The 14437-nt window shown below is 40.5% G+C and overlaps 1 non-coding gene across 1 annotated transcript; it reads left to right on the top strand.

Annotated features, from left to right (window-relative positions):
* The first annotated feature begins 822 nt into the window (after window positions 1–822).
* Window positions 823–895, top strand: TRNAQ-CUG (transfer RNA glutamine (anticodon CUG)). The gene has a single exon. It is a non-coding gene; the product is annotated as a tRNA-Gln (tRNA).
* The last annotated feature ends 13542 nt before the right edge of the window (window positions 896–14437 follow it).

The raw sequence follows: 14437 nt of genomic DNA, 5'->3' as shown, positions 1-14437 counted from the left end.
GCTCTCAGTTCTTTATAAGGAAGAATTCTCTAGTCAGAGCAATGCGGGCTCTGAAGGAGAGAGGAGCTTCCTGTCACCAGAGGAGTACAGCCTCCAGCAGGGTTTCCTCTGCAGAGCGGCGGTTGGACCAGATCACTGCTGGGGTCCTTTCGTCACTCAGATGCTGTGAGTCAGTGTCTGCCCACGTCACACCCTTGAGGGGCACTCTTCCACGGCTCCCACTGCACTTGGGGTAACACCCTGACTCCTCTGTTCCCAAAATAAAAGAGACATGAATTTACATAATGGAAAGGTTCCCTTTTTGCCTGGGGAAATTGACTAAGAAAAGTCAACACTAAGACATGTCTTAGTGAAAATATTAGATGTTCAAGTAAAAGAAAATACCTTCCGAGCCTTCAGATATAGGGACAAAAGAAAGAAAATAATCTTGGCATCACACTTCTCAACAGCAATGTATAAGGCTAGTCATTACTAGAGTAACACATCCAGGGAACTCAAGTATATAAAAGTATGGAAAGAAGGAATTTCATCTGTCCTTCAATATGAAGTCTAAGAAAAATAGTTCTACACAGTAATCTTGCAAAAATTTATAGAATATGGTATTCATGAGTCCTTCCTGAAGAATATACTAGAGGAATAACTTTAATCAACCAGGGGATGATTGAGAAACATTGGTCAAAAGACTCATTTTGATCACTGAATTATTTAACCATGGATCTATGACTAAAACTTAGATTTCCACAAAAGTGGAAGAATAGTGTGTAAATATCCTATATTCTGAGAAAGTTGAAATTATATAACTAAAAAGGGGGACAGAGGACTTCCCTGGTGGTCCAGCGGTTAAGACTCTGAGCTCTGAATGCAGAGGGCCTGGGTTCAATCCCTGGTCAGGGAACTAGATCCCACGTGCGGTAACTAAGAGCCCACATACCGCAACTAAAGAGCTCACATCCTGCACGTGGCAACAAAGATCCTGCGTGCCGCAACTAACACCCGGCACAGACAAATAAATAAATATTTTTTTAAAAGGGTGGGGGGACAGGAGAGAGAAAAAAGAAAGTAGAATAAGTTCATTATTGCTGCATAGCTAATAAGAATCAAAGAATATTGTTTAAAGTCAACAAACCAAACAGCAGTAAACACAAGTAAAGAAAGGGGGACTAAGGACACCAAGTATTAGTATGAACATAACCACTAAAACAAAAACACAAACCTTTCTAAATGCCAGAAGAAATGCAAACACAAAATGAAACAAAATTCAAGTAAAGAAAATAGAATACATAGCAAAAGCACACAATAAACATAAAGTAATTAACAGAACTATTACTAAACTTAAATCATATTAATAAGTGTAAATAGGCATAACTTTTATTAGTCAGGATTCTCCAGAGAAACAGACCCAATAGGAGATAGATAGACAGATAGATAGATAGATAGATAGATAGACAGATATTTATTATGAGGAATCAGCTCATGTGATATGGAGGCTGAGAAGTCCCGCAGTCTGCCATCTGTAAGCTGAAAGCCAAGGAAAGTTGACAGTGTAGTTACAGTCAAAACCTGAAGTCCTGAGAACCCAGAGAGCCAATGGTGTTAATCCCAGTCTGAGTCAAAGGCCCAAGAACTAGGAGCACCAGTATTCAAAGACAGGAGAAAATGGATGTACTGGCTCAAGCCGAGAGAGAATTTGCCCTTCCTCTGCCTTTTTGTTCTATTCAGGCCCTCAATGGATTAGATGTCTACCCACATTGATGAGGACAATCTCCTTTACTCAGTCTGCTGATTCAAGTGCTAACCTCTTCTGGAAACACCCTCACAGTTACACCTGGAAATAATATTTTACCAGTTATCTGGGCATCCTTTTGCTCAATCAAGTTGACAAGTAAAATTAATCATCGCAGATGTTTCTATCTTAGTCTTTTAGGGCTGCTATAACAGAGTACCTAGATGGGGTGGCTTATAAACAACAGAAATTTATTTCCCACAGTTCTGGAGCCTGGGAAGTCCAAGATCAAGTTGCTTGCAGATTCAGTATCTGGTGAGGATCCATTTCCTGGTTCATAGATGGCTGTCTTCTCACTGTGTTCTCTCACATGGCAGGAGGGGTCTCTTTTATAAGGGCACTAATCCCATTTATGTGGGCTCCACCCTCACGATCTAGTCACCTCCTGAAAACCCCATCTTCAATGCCATCGCATTGGGGGTTAAGTTTCAACATATGAATTTGGGATGGGGACACAAACATTCAGTCTATAACACTTACCTACTAGAAGAAAAAGATGTTCAGATAGGTTTACAAAAACACACATTTGAAACTAAATGATTCAGGAAAGGTAAACATAAAGGATTGGGGCAAAGTATGCCAGGCAAAAAGAAAACTAATACCTTGACCTAAAACAAGGTTAAAAAAATTTTTTTAATTAAAAAAAATAATAAAGCAAGGTAAAATTCAGTCCAAAAAATAAGTAAATAAATAAGTGAGATGATGCAGAACACTTGATAACGTTACAGGCTGCATTTCAAAATGAAGATGTAAAGCTTATGAATATCACTGCACCAAATAATACTAGCAATCTTCATAAAGCAGAAATTATGGGAGATGAAAATTGAAATGTACAGAAATCAATAATGAAGGGAGATTTTAATACACCTCTCTCACTTCAAGAAAGATGAAGTGGACAAAATATGAATATGGATAATAGAACTTCCAAGCAGCATAATCAATAAAGTAGATCTTATGTATATCTATCAAAATTTATACACTGATTGATAATTGAGAATATACCTTCTTCTCAGGTGCCCATGAAACATTCACAAAAATTAACAATACATGATATCATAATGAAGAAGTTAGAAATTTCCATAAAAATAAAAACAGAGAGAATAAACAGATACACAAACAGTTAACTAAAACATGAAAAATAAGCAGAAAGAACAAAACAAAGAATGACAAGGAAGAAATAGCTGTTGAATCGGAAGAAATTTTTAAGATCTCTTGGAACAATTTTATTCAAACCCTAGATGAAATTTTAAAGCCTAGATGAAAAAGATAATTTTCTGGGGAAAATGCCATTTGCAAAATTGACACAAATGGAGATAGCTTATATAGATCAATTTTTATAATAAATAGAGAAAGTTATGAAAGAACTAACACACCCATAAAATTTCTAGGTTCAGATGCTTTCAATGCTTTCTACCATTCCTTCAAAAATCAGATAATTCCAATGTCATTTAAGCTGTTTCAATTAACAGAAAAAGTATGCAAACTTCTGAATTTTAATATAAAGTGAAAATAACTCTAAACCTGATAAAAATTGTGCGAAGAAGAAATCTGCAGGTCAACCTCACTTGTTAATGACTATACAAAAATCCAAAATAGAACTTTATTAACAGATCCAACAGCACATTTAAAATAACACAAGTGACCAAATTTTATTACAACAATTCAAGGATGGTTCAATATTAGGAAATTAATATAATTCCAAATACTAATAATTATAATAAAAATAATATTATCATCTTCATAGATGCTCTTCTTAGATAATATAACTTAATATATCCAAAGGTAATATATATAAACTTAGCCTAATCACAGTGAAAATACTAGCACTTTTTTTTCCTGGAACTAAACAACTTGATTTTAATGTGCATATGGAAACAAGCAAGACCATCCAGGAAAACACCAAAAACTTAGAACAACAGCAAGGGAAACTAGTTCTCCCAGATGTTAAAACATACAAGGAAGCCTCTAAAATCAAAATAGTATGGAATCTGTCATAATTTGACAGATACATCAATGGGAGAAGATTAAAAGACCAGAAATAGACTCACCACAAGTGGAAAGTTGATGTTATTAAAGACGGAACCTCAAATCCTCAGAAAAATACGGACATTTAACATAAATGATATAGGACAACTAGATAATCATTTGGGAAAACATAAAGTTGGATTCTTACATCATACTTAGATGAATTCATGAATGGTTAGAGAAATGGATGGAAAGATAAATATGTGATAAAGCATAGAGTAAAATGTGAGTGGTAGGTGCTGTGTAATGGATGTTCACAATAAAAATCTTTCAAATTTCCTAGATGTTTAAAATTTTCCTAATATACATTAGAGGAAAATGGAGGTTTTTTTTTAAGGCACAGATGTTGGCTTGAAAGGGCCCCCATTTGCCAAATTAGGACAATTGAAGCATCAAAACCAGTAATAAAAATAATGGATTACAACAGAATGTATTAATTAAAAAAAAAATCCATGAGTCCTTAGTGAATACTCAGAGAGAAAGGGAGACAGAGAGAGAGACAGACAGGGATTCAGATGTTAATACTGGAAGTGACCATTACTCCAACTCCTTACTGTGAAATTTGGTAATGAAAGAGAAAGAATTAAGCCCCTATTTGATCATTTTAGAATGATCTATAGTCTATGCCAACTAGTTGATGGAAAATACAAGGGATAGAGGGAAAAAGTCAAAGTATACTAGAAGGAAACAATCAGAAAACTCCAAAATGTAGGACGTTCTACAAGACAGAGGCCTAGTATTTCCTAAAGTCAATAAAAGCCATGTGTGAGAGATGTCTCAGATTAAAAGAGATAGAAGAGATGTAACAATCAAATGCAATATATGAATCTTGATTGGTTCTTGGTTGGGGGAAAATTATAAAAGACATTTTGGGGACAACTGGGAAATTTTAATGTAGACTGGATATTAGATGATAATATAGAACTATTGTTAATGTTCTTCGGTGGAAAATGGCGTTTGGTCATATAAGATAATTTTCTTATCTTTAGATATATGAGGGATAAAGAATCATTATGTCTGCAACTTCTTTCAAGTGCTTCAGCCAAAAAAATTTTTTTAAAAAGACAGATGGTTATATAGGTCTAGATAGATAGATAGATAGATAGGTAGATAATGGATAGATGGATAGATAAGTAGATAGATAAAGCATATATGGCCAGATGTCAACAACTATCAAATTTAGGTGGTGAGTATACAGGTGTTTCAAAAACACTTAGGCAGTTTGATACACAAATAATGCTCAGCACTTTTACATATGTAGTTGTATTCAATTCTCATAACCTCCCTGTCAGGTAGGCATTACTCTCTCCATTTTATGAATGAATAAATGGAGCTACAACTCTTGACTAGTGTCACAAAGTGTAACTCAAACCCAGATCTGCTGACCTCAAGGCCAGAGCTCGTTAAGCGGCAGACTTATCTACAAAGGAACTAGGCAGAGTTAATGATCACAGCTCAGAGAGAACCATACGGAAAATGTTAAATTAAAATCACTTCAAGTCTTTTCCAAGCATTCCCAATAGAGGGCATAGGGCAAGCAGAAGGAGGAAGACTGAAAAGTGGAGTATGTCTGGAAGAGCAATTGTTCTGGCTTTCGGGGTTGGAAGAATGAAGTGAGGAACTGAGCTAGAAAGGATAGCTGGGCCAAGTCATGGCAGGCCTTGAGTGCCACGCCAGGAGGTATGGGCTTTCTCTGGTTGGCAGTAGGGAACCATGGAAGGTTTACACACAGGCAAAGGACATGGTCAGATAGTGACGTGTTTACTGCTTTCTTCCTTCCCAGAGGGAGACCATACTAAAATAAACACAAACAAACAAAACCTACAGAAGGAACTGGAGCAAATTTTTGATGTTTTATTTAAGAACTGAGCATTGGTCAAGTGAAAAAAAACCCAAAACCTTAACAAGATAAAAACTTTATGTACAAGGAACTACTCAGTGGCTTATAATAACCCTTAATAGAGAGGGGGGAAATGAAAAGCTATTTCATAAAAGATTGAAATTCCAGGGTACTCAAGGTTTGAGTGTAGGCAGAAAGCCCTCTTGGCACCTTGCTTCTTTAATTAATGGAGTGTTTCTATGATGGGAAGGCTTCATGGGGAATAGTCACTTTCTATGCTGGTTGGGGCACCGGCCATTATCCAAGGGCTTGGGGAGCCAACCTGGGGAGGACCCTTCTACCCTCTTCACCACACCACTGACCCAGAGGCCAAGATTGAGGAGATAACAGAACCAGAGTCTTTTAGCCTTGGAAAAGCTAAAAAGGTCCCAGAGTGCTCATTCTGGCCCTTGAAATCCACCTCATCATCTCTATCAAGGGATTATCTGCATTTTCTTCTCCATAAAACAAACAAAAGAAAACAAAGCATTTATTGTTCACTTATTTCTGATCACAAAACTAACACATGTTCACTGGTAATTTGGAAAATACGAAAAGGTACAAAGAAGAAAATAAAAATCACTCGTCATTTTACCACCCAGAGATAGACAGCTATATACTTTTTACAAAATGTAATCGTATTAAATATGCTATTTTGTAATGTGCTTTCTTCACCTAATAATATACTGTAAAATTTTACCCATGTAGATGAATAATCTTCTATGATATCATTTAAAATTACAATTTAGTCTCTTTTTGTTGGACATTCGATTTGTTTACAATTTTGTAATTATAAATAATGCTATAATAAACACCCTTGAACACAAATCTTTTTGTGAATTTTGGCTATTCCATAGAAAAATAACTTTTTAAGATGGAAAATCATGTGTTTTTCCTTCTCTGTGAGTCATGTTGTCCTGTAACTCCCCACCCATTATCAATGGCCTTTATTGCTTCAGGGGGGAGGCATTGGTACCATCTAGAGTCTAGACCAATCAGTCATTGCCCAACTTTAAGTCAAACTAGAGTTTTGAGGTCATAGCAAGATAGTAACCTTGAAAGACAGGCTTTGTTGAGAAAAATTAAAGTTTTAAGATCTTAAATGCTTCATTACCGTTAAGAACAGAGCCTGGAAGTATCCAATTATGAATTTTTCCATAAAGTCATATTATAGAAAAGATGATGGGTATCAATAAGGTAAGTCCCCATCAGGGGGAAAGGGAGGAAAGAAGAGAAGAGAGGAGGATGTATATGAAGGAGAGAGTCAAGTGTCCTGGCTCCTCCTTCAGTGTGTAAGCCCCAGGATGGGGGCTGGGAAGGAACAGGTGGTAGAAAGGTCCCATATGTTATCGGTTGAAAGATGAAGCAAAGTGCATGTAGGCCTGTTTCACTGTTTATTGCTCTGGGAGGCAACACCCTTATAGGGCAACCCTTCACCAACACGGGTAGCTGCAAGGAATTCTGGCGTGGTATAATTAGGCAGAGAGAGAGGCCAGTTCCCTTGGTGTATCGTGTAGGGGATCCAGAAGTTCCCATGTCCTAGAAGAGAACACAGCTGAGGGGACTGGGGTGTAAGCTCACCACCGGTGCCCACAGTGAGGGGCTACAGCAGGCGGGCTACAGGATGAACCACTAAATCTGGAGATTAAATAGTATTGGGGCTAAAATAGAGGGAGTGTAGTGCCAGCTGGAGCCAATGAAGTAGGAACCTGGTTAGCAGGAGAAAATGGTGGCACTTCCTGCGAGCAACCATGAAACATTTCCAGGGCACTATCCTCTGTATCGAGGTGGCTTGTCCCTCCTATCCTTGAAGCACCGGTCACTGTCCTTACCTTTCTTTAAATTGAGATTTAATTGACCTATAACATTGTGCAAGTGTAAGGTGTACAACATATTGATTTTTTACATTAATAGCCATTGTAGCATTAGCTAACGCCTCCGTCACATCACATAATTATAATTTTTTCTAGTCCTTAGCTCTAAAGGTGCTCTGTCCGATGGAACTCAGGGTCTGAACTTTTGACACTGGAAATGTATCCACCACATACCAATGGATGCTTTCCTTGCCACTGGAGACCATCGTAGGAAAGAGAGGAGACAAGTAGCCTCTTCTTGAGCGGTGATGAGAAACTCACTGCCCCCAGAGAAATTTACTCTACCTGTGCTTATAACAAAATGCTTTTTCTTAATATTCATGGGCTTTCCATTGGCCTATCCCTGTGTTCTAGACAAAGATTTACAAATATGTTTTATCTCATGTGTCAACTCCATTCAACAGGTGGGGAGAGTTTGAGGCACTGTGTTGAGAAGGATTCTGAGGCTTGGTCTGGCTTTCTATATAGGAGGGTGTCTGTGATCAATTAGTGATGTTGTTATGGACTTGAGAGGAGTGTATGATAGCACTTGGGCCAGTTATCCCCCCTCCCTACTCTAAAGCCACATAAAATAAAAGTAACCCAGCTTTTACATACTGGTCCTGCAGTTATGGAGACCGGGCTTATTTTCATCCTGCCCTCTGTTCAGTTAAACATCCCTGTTTTTTAACTTGTCCCTTAAGCTATGTGGTTTCCAGACTCCTTGTTAGCACTGGACAGTTTATTACTGCCCCCTTCCCCCTACCATAAAACAGGGCACACAGAAACGTATTCAAGCCCTAATTCAGAGCTGTTTACACACTCACTAAGTATTTATGAGCACCCAGCATGTTCCAGATCCTCTCTTTGGCACCAGTGTGAACAAAGAGGGAGATCACAGCCCTGAGCTGTCTCAGAGTAGCTTGACCAGTGAGGGTTAGTGTGAGATTGCCACCTGCCCTACTTCAGTCATAAGGAGTCTGTTGAAACATCCTGAATGCTCAGCTGATGAAACCCCTGAGGTCTTTGCATGTCTGCTACCGTGGAGCGCCGTCACCCCGACCCTGGACCTCTCCACTGGGCTGGAACTCGGGACAGGGCATCCCTTTCAACCCCTGTCCATTCCATCTTTTCAGCCTGGCCCATCTCTCCTGGCTATTGAGGTCCCTCTGACTCCAGATGCTGCCATCCACCATGTGCATTCTCAGGCCAGTCCTCAGGGACAGAAAGGGACTCAATGTGGCTTCTATTTCTAACAAGATGGAAAAGCAAAGCCAGCCTCTCCACCAGAGGGGCCTCACTGCAGTGAGTATACACTTCGTCATCCTTGGTCATCCATCCCACACACCCTCTGAGGGTCCAGCAAGGTTGGGAACCCACAAGCATGTGATAAATTCCATATTCATCAGACTTATTGCACATCTGCTGTGTGCCAGGCATACATATGTGTGTACAAAGATCTTAGACCTGTAGAACTTATGTTTTAGTGGGGGCAGTGGGGGTAGGGAGACAGAAAAGAACCTAATAAATTACATAGTGTGTGAGATGGCAATAAGGACGTGGAAAAAGAAACTGTAGATTGGAGTGCCAATGGAGAGATTGCAGTGTTCAATATGGTGGTCTGGGCAGGCATCACAGAGAAGGTGACGTTGGAGCAAAGACTTGGAGAGCGTGAGGGGGTGGGTCATGCGGATACATGGAGTGGGGCGCGGGGATGATCCAGACAGAGGGAACAGCAAGGAGGTCAGCGTGGCTGGAATGAAGCAAGTGACTGGGAGAATGGTGGGAGATAATGTCAGAAAGGCAATGAGGGCTGATCATGCAGGGTGTGTGGTCCATGGAAGGATATGGAACCTTCTCGGGATAAGACGGGCAGCCATTCTGGGCATGATGTGGTTTGCCTTATATATTTAAGGGACTAGGGTGAAAGCAGAAGACTAAGTCAGGGAAACTGGAACTGGAGCCCAGAGCCAGGCATGACCTGTCCAAGGTCACACAAGAAGTAGAGGACAGAAGCAGGAAGGGGACCAGTTCTCGAGACTGTTGCTACCCAGGGCTCTCCCCCTTGCCCCTCGCCACGTCAGGTGCCCCAGCCTTCAGATCAAGAGTCCAGCTGGTCAGAGGAACTTCAAGCCAGTCCCCAAACCCTGAGTAAGACTTTCATGAAGAAATGGCGAGAGCAGCTCTGTGATTACAGCCTTAATTTTGCTCTGATTCAATACAGCTCTCCCCTCCAGCATGATTAGTCAGGTACCATTACCATTTTGTAATGAGATTAATGAGAGAATTCATTCAGAAGTCATTATCTTACCTAATAATGACCTTACTGATTACTGTATCTCCTTCAACTAGGTTACTGATTTTGATGAAAATATAATAAATATAGCTTGCAGCACCTGGAAATTTGTTCTCTGCCTGGAATAGTTCTGAGGTGAAGACTTATTTTTAAGAATTTCTTGAAAGTGATTAAATATTTTGGTTCTCCTGAGGCGGTATTTCTGTGTTTTCACAGATGACATTTTTGAAATGTATGAAATATTTGATGATAAAATATTTAATAAGCCTGGCGTTCATATTTTTCAGACATCTGTTTCTACTTTGAGACTGTCTGAATGTGATTTTACATGAAATTTCTATTTGCATGTTGTGTTGGTTTAAGAAAAGGGCTTGTGCTATGCATGACATATGCGTCTCATAAAATAATGAATGCCTGTGCCTTGCAGTCCAGAAGATATTGTACAAGAAGCATTGTGGTCTGCATATTAAAATGCATCTAAGAAAATCATTAAATAAAAACAGAACCATTTCCAGGGGGGAATAATGCAACTCAACTCTATTAATTGAGAACCTATTAGGTACAAAGGTACTATAGAAAATAAAGGGTTGACAAAAAATGAGTCTTGTCCTCAAGGTTCAGATTCAGTAAAGGTTTATTAAGCTCCTACTCATTGCCTGCTGCTTTTAGACCCATCATCTCATTTATGAGAGTGGTACAAGGACTTAGGTTTCTGGACTTAAACATAGGGGTTCGAAGCCCTGCTTTATCTCTTCATAGTCATGTCACCTTGGGCAAGTCACTTAACCTCTCTATGCCTCAGTTTCCACATCTGTAAAATGGGGATAATAACTAACTCCTTGGTTTGTTGCAAGGATGAAGAGTAAAATGAGAAAACAGAGTCTAAGGGTTAAAAAGTTTGCTCAAGATCACAAGTCTAGTAAGTAGTGAAGCTGGGAGTCCCAGACCCTCAGACTTTGAGTTTCGAGGCTGTTCTATTGTGACACACTTTCTCTTATCCGTGAAGTTCAACCTCGCTGGGAAAACAGAGCAAGCTTCAGTTTTGGAACTTGATGTAAGCGCTTATGTGATTTTCATAAACCTAAATAGCTATTGTATGATACCCGCTTCGCTCCCTGTTCATCTTAGTCCACGCGTCACCTGTAAAGACTGATGAGTAATTTGGAGGCTTGATTGATGTGGGTTTTGCCTTACGACTTTCCTCGAAGTTAATGAGAGCCAAGCGGTCCCAGATCCATGAATCACACCAGCTGGAAATGCTCCATTTAGAGTGAAAGAGAGAACAAAGATCAACAGGATGCTGGGAAAACAGTCACACTCAGGGCTGTGCATTGGTTCCACAGTGAAACTCCACATTTGGAAGTATGTTGGGGGTGCTCAGAGCACTGGAGTTGGAGTCAGATCTGGTTCCTTCTGTGCCACCAGTCTTGCTGTGGGATCTTGAATGCAAGTCATTTCTCTTTATGCGTTTCTGGTTCCTTAACTTCCCCACAGGACTGAGCAATTAGAACATTGCTGATTATTGAGTGCCTACTCTGTGTCAGGCTTATTCTAAGTGCCTCACTAGAACACACACATTATCTCATTTAATCTTCGCAAGGACCTTATGAAGTATCATTAGCCACATTTTGCAAATGAGGAAACTGAGGCACAGAGAGGTTAAGTAACTTACCCAAGGCCGCCCAGCTAGAAAGTAGCAGAGGCAGGATTTGAATGCAAGCAGGCAGACTCTGGAGCCCTGGCCCATAGCCTCTACCTATATTGTCTTATGGGTATTAAAGCGTTTTATGCACATGTGAGGTTGTCATTACCATTATCATATCACTCATTGTATTTTGACTCAGGTTCTAAGTGAGAAAGGAGATCAAAGAAAATGAAATTACTTTATATGACAGTGAAAGACAACTTGGAGGACAGATGTGACAGACACAGGCATCAACACACTGCCTCATAGTTGTCCAAATAGGGAAAAAGAAAGAGAAAGTGATGAGATGTAACAAAGCCAGGGAAAGGGGCCCTGCAGAAACAATTTATAAAAGCTAAGTAAGAGACAAATCTCTAAAGAGATATTCATCAACCTCCATCCTTGAGTTTCTCTGACTACACCCCCATATGCAAAACTGAGTGGGGAAACTCCTGGACGGGACAAGTAGGTAACATCGTGCCATTTGAAATGTGGAATGTCAACAAACAGTGACATTGCTCAGGGCTTGTTAAAAATGCAGAATCTCAGGTTCAACTCCCAAAACCTGCAGAATTATAATCTGCATTTTCACAAGATGCCCAGGTGATTCCTTTGCACATTACAGTTGGAGAAACCGCACTCTAAAGCCACATGCCAACAACTTGGGGGACCATGCTGCTGAGCCAGAAGTTAGAAATTGTGACCCAGGAAGCAGGTGACAGATGCCTAGTTTGTTTTTTCAAAGGCAAAGGATGCAAAATCATGGAAATTAAATCACAGATAGTATGGGGACATGTAGTAGATACACACATATGGGGTGAGCCCTGGCATTTTTACCAGGGTAATGAGAAGTCTGAGTTCAGAGGCCCCAGTAGGATTCAGACTGACTGGAATCTCATCTAAACCCAGACACTGCTGCCCTGTGGGACTTTGGAAAAAACCAGATTAAGGAGTGGACAGCTGGACAACTGCCCAGCGCACAAATCCATGAGGGCAGCTAAAGGATCGCTGGAATAAATTGGTGAAATGGAACGTGGTTCCACTTCCACCAAAGTAGACAGCGCCCTCCAGTGGAAAATAAAAGCAAAACAGTCCTCTGAAGCACAGTCCCGTTTTCAGTGGACAGGTCACAGTGGCCTACAATTTTATAAAAGTCCTTTCCATAAAGTCGGGCTGTTTTCTGGAAACAAACGGCTTATTTCGTTATCTAAATATAAAACTCTTTAACACACCTACCAAAAAGTTGTACAGTTTAGCAAATCGCAAAAGAAAACTGAAGAGAGTATAAGAACCACACAAAAGTGGGGAATATTTGGAATGTTTGGCAGGTATTTTTCAGAATGTTGACACCACTTCTGCCTGAGGAGGCAAATAAGTAAGGAAATTTCTTTGTCTATACAATTTCTATTAATATGAAGCAAATCTCTCTTCCCCTCTTGAAACAGATGTTAGGCAAATATTTAAGGACATTGGTTTGGAGGGTTACTAACTAAACCACCAGCCTGGACCACTGATGGTCCTCAATCCCTCTCTGCCCTTTGCTGAATCTCTTCCCCACCCTGTCATTCCTTCCTTCCTCACGGGTAGTAGGGGGCTTAAGCGAGAAAGTGGATTTCGAAAAAGTACAACAAAGTACCTCAAACTATAAACCCAACAAAAGAACATCCAGAGTCAAAAAAAAGGCCCCCAGGCAGCATCGCTGGTTCCTGCTCCTGGGGAATTGTCCTGGTCAAGAAACTTGGCTGAACATGAGATAAGGAAGCAACAAACTGGGCCAGAACCCCCAGGCCTTTACATTAAACCCTGCCATGAGTCTTTTAATAAATGCTTTGTTAGGTGCTGCTGAAAATGTGGAGATATTTATTGTAATGTCTCCCTCAGAAAGCTTATAAGCTGCTAGAGCTAGTGACTAAAAGCCTGAGTTTGGAACTAGACACACTTGATTCCAAAATACTCTGCCATCTAATACATGGGTGACCCTAGCAAGTCATGGTACTTCTCACAGTGCTGGCTTCCTGGTCTGTAACGTGGGCAAAACAACTCCTCTGGTTAGGAATTGTTATGGCAGAACCTTCGTTCCTCCTACCACGTTTCCATGCGGACGGAACACCAGGGGAGTAACAGTCTTGACCGGCCCCTTCCTCTTCCAGGGCAGGGCCCGGGGGGAATGCATTACCGGATGTGGGACAACAGCCTCTGGACCGGGTTGTCAGAGGGTGGAGCTAATTTATTAAAAAGTTGCATGCTTGAAGATATTCCCTTTTTTTGTCCCCTTGCTCCACAGCAGTGAAAGGCAGAAGTGCTGAGTAAATAGGTGACTCTGGGGCCCAAACTTACCCCCGGCTGGGCTGTTCCAAGGTCTAAATTGTAAAAGGGGAGTGAAGGGAGGTTTCTTAGCAAGCTCTTTGACTGGAGGTATGAAGACACATTCTCCAGTTTGTCAATAAGAAGCTAACATTGGTCTCCCTTGGCCCGTCTCCTGGATCTTGTTTCTCAATTGGTCCTCGTTTTGAATGTGAAAGAAGGAAGTGTTTTTTATTGACTCCCTAAAAGTCCGCTAAGGGCATTGTGGGAAGAAAGTGAGATATCTATGTAAAGCATCTGCCTATCAGAGGCATCAGTAAAAGATTATTATATCATTTTGGCCCAGTTAGTAGCCCAGAGAGGAGGCTCTCCATTTACACTTGAGAAAGATTCAAGTTGCCGGTAGAGGCTTCCATGGGGAGATCAAGCATACGTGGAGCCTCCAGAGATGAGCAAAGAAATGTTAGGGCATTTTGGACAATAAGACTTAACATGAGTAAAGGTATGGATGTGGGAACATTTTCCAGTTCGTTGTAACCTGGCTTCCACTTCTCATCTCCCCAATATTCCTTGCAATGTTGAGCGACGGCACCTTCTCCCTTATCGGAGTGGT

Source organism: Balaenoptera acutorostrata, chromosome 6, assembly GCF_949987535.1.
Source record: "Balaenoptera acutorostrata chromosome 6, mBalAcu1.1, whole genome shotgun sequence".
NCBI lineage: Eukaryota > Metazoa > Chordata > Mammalia > Artiodactyla > Balaenopteridae > Balaenoptera > Balaenoptera acutorostrata.
Note: the sequence above shows the minus strand (reverse complement) of the source record. Positions and strands in the feature narration are given on the sequence as shown.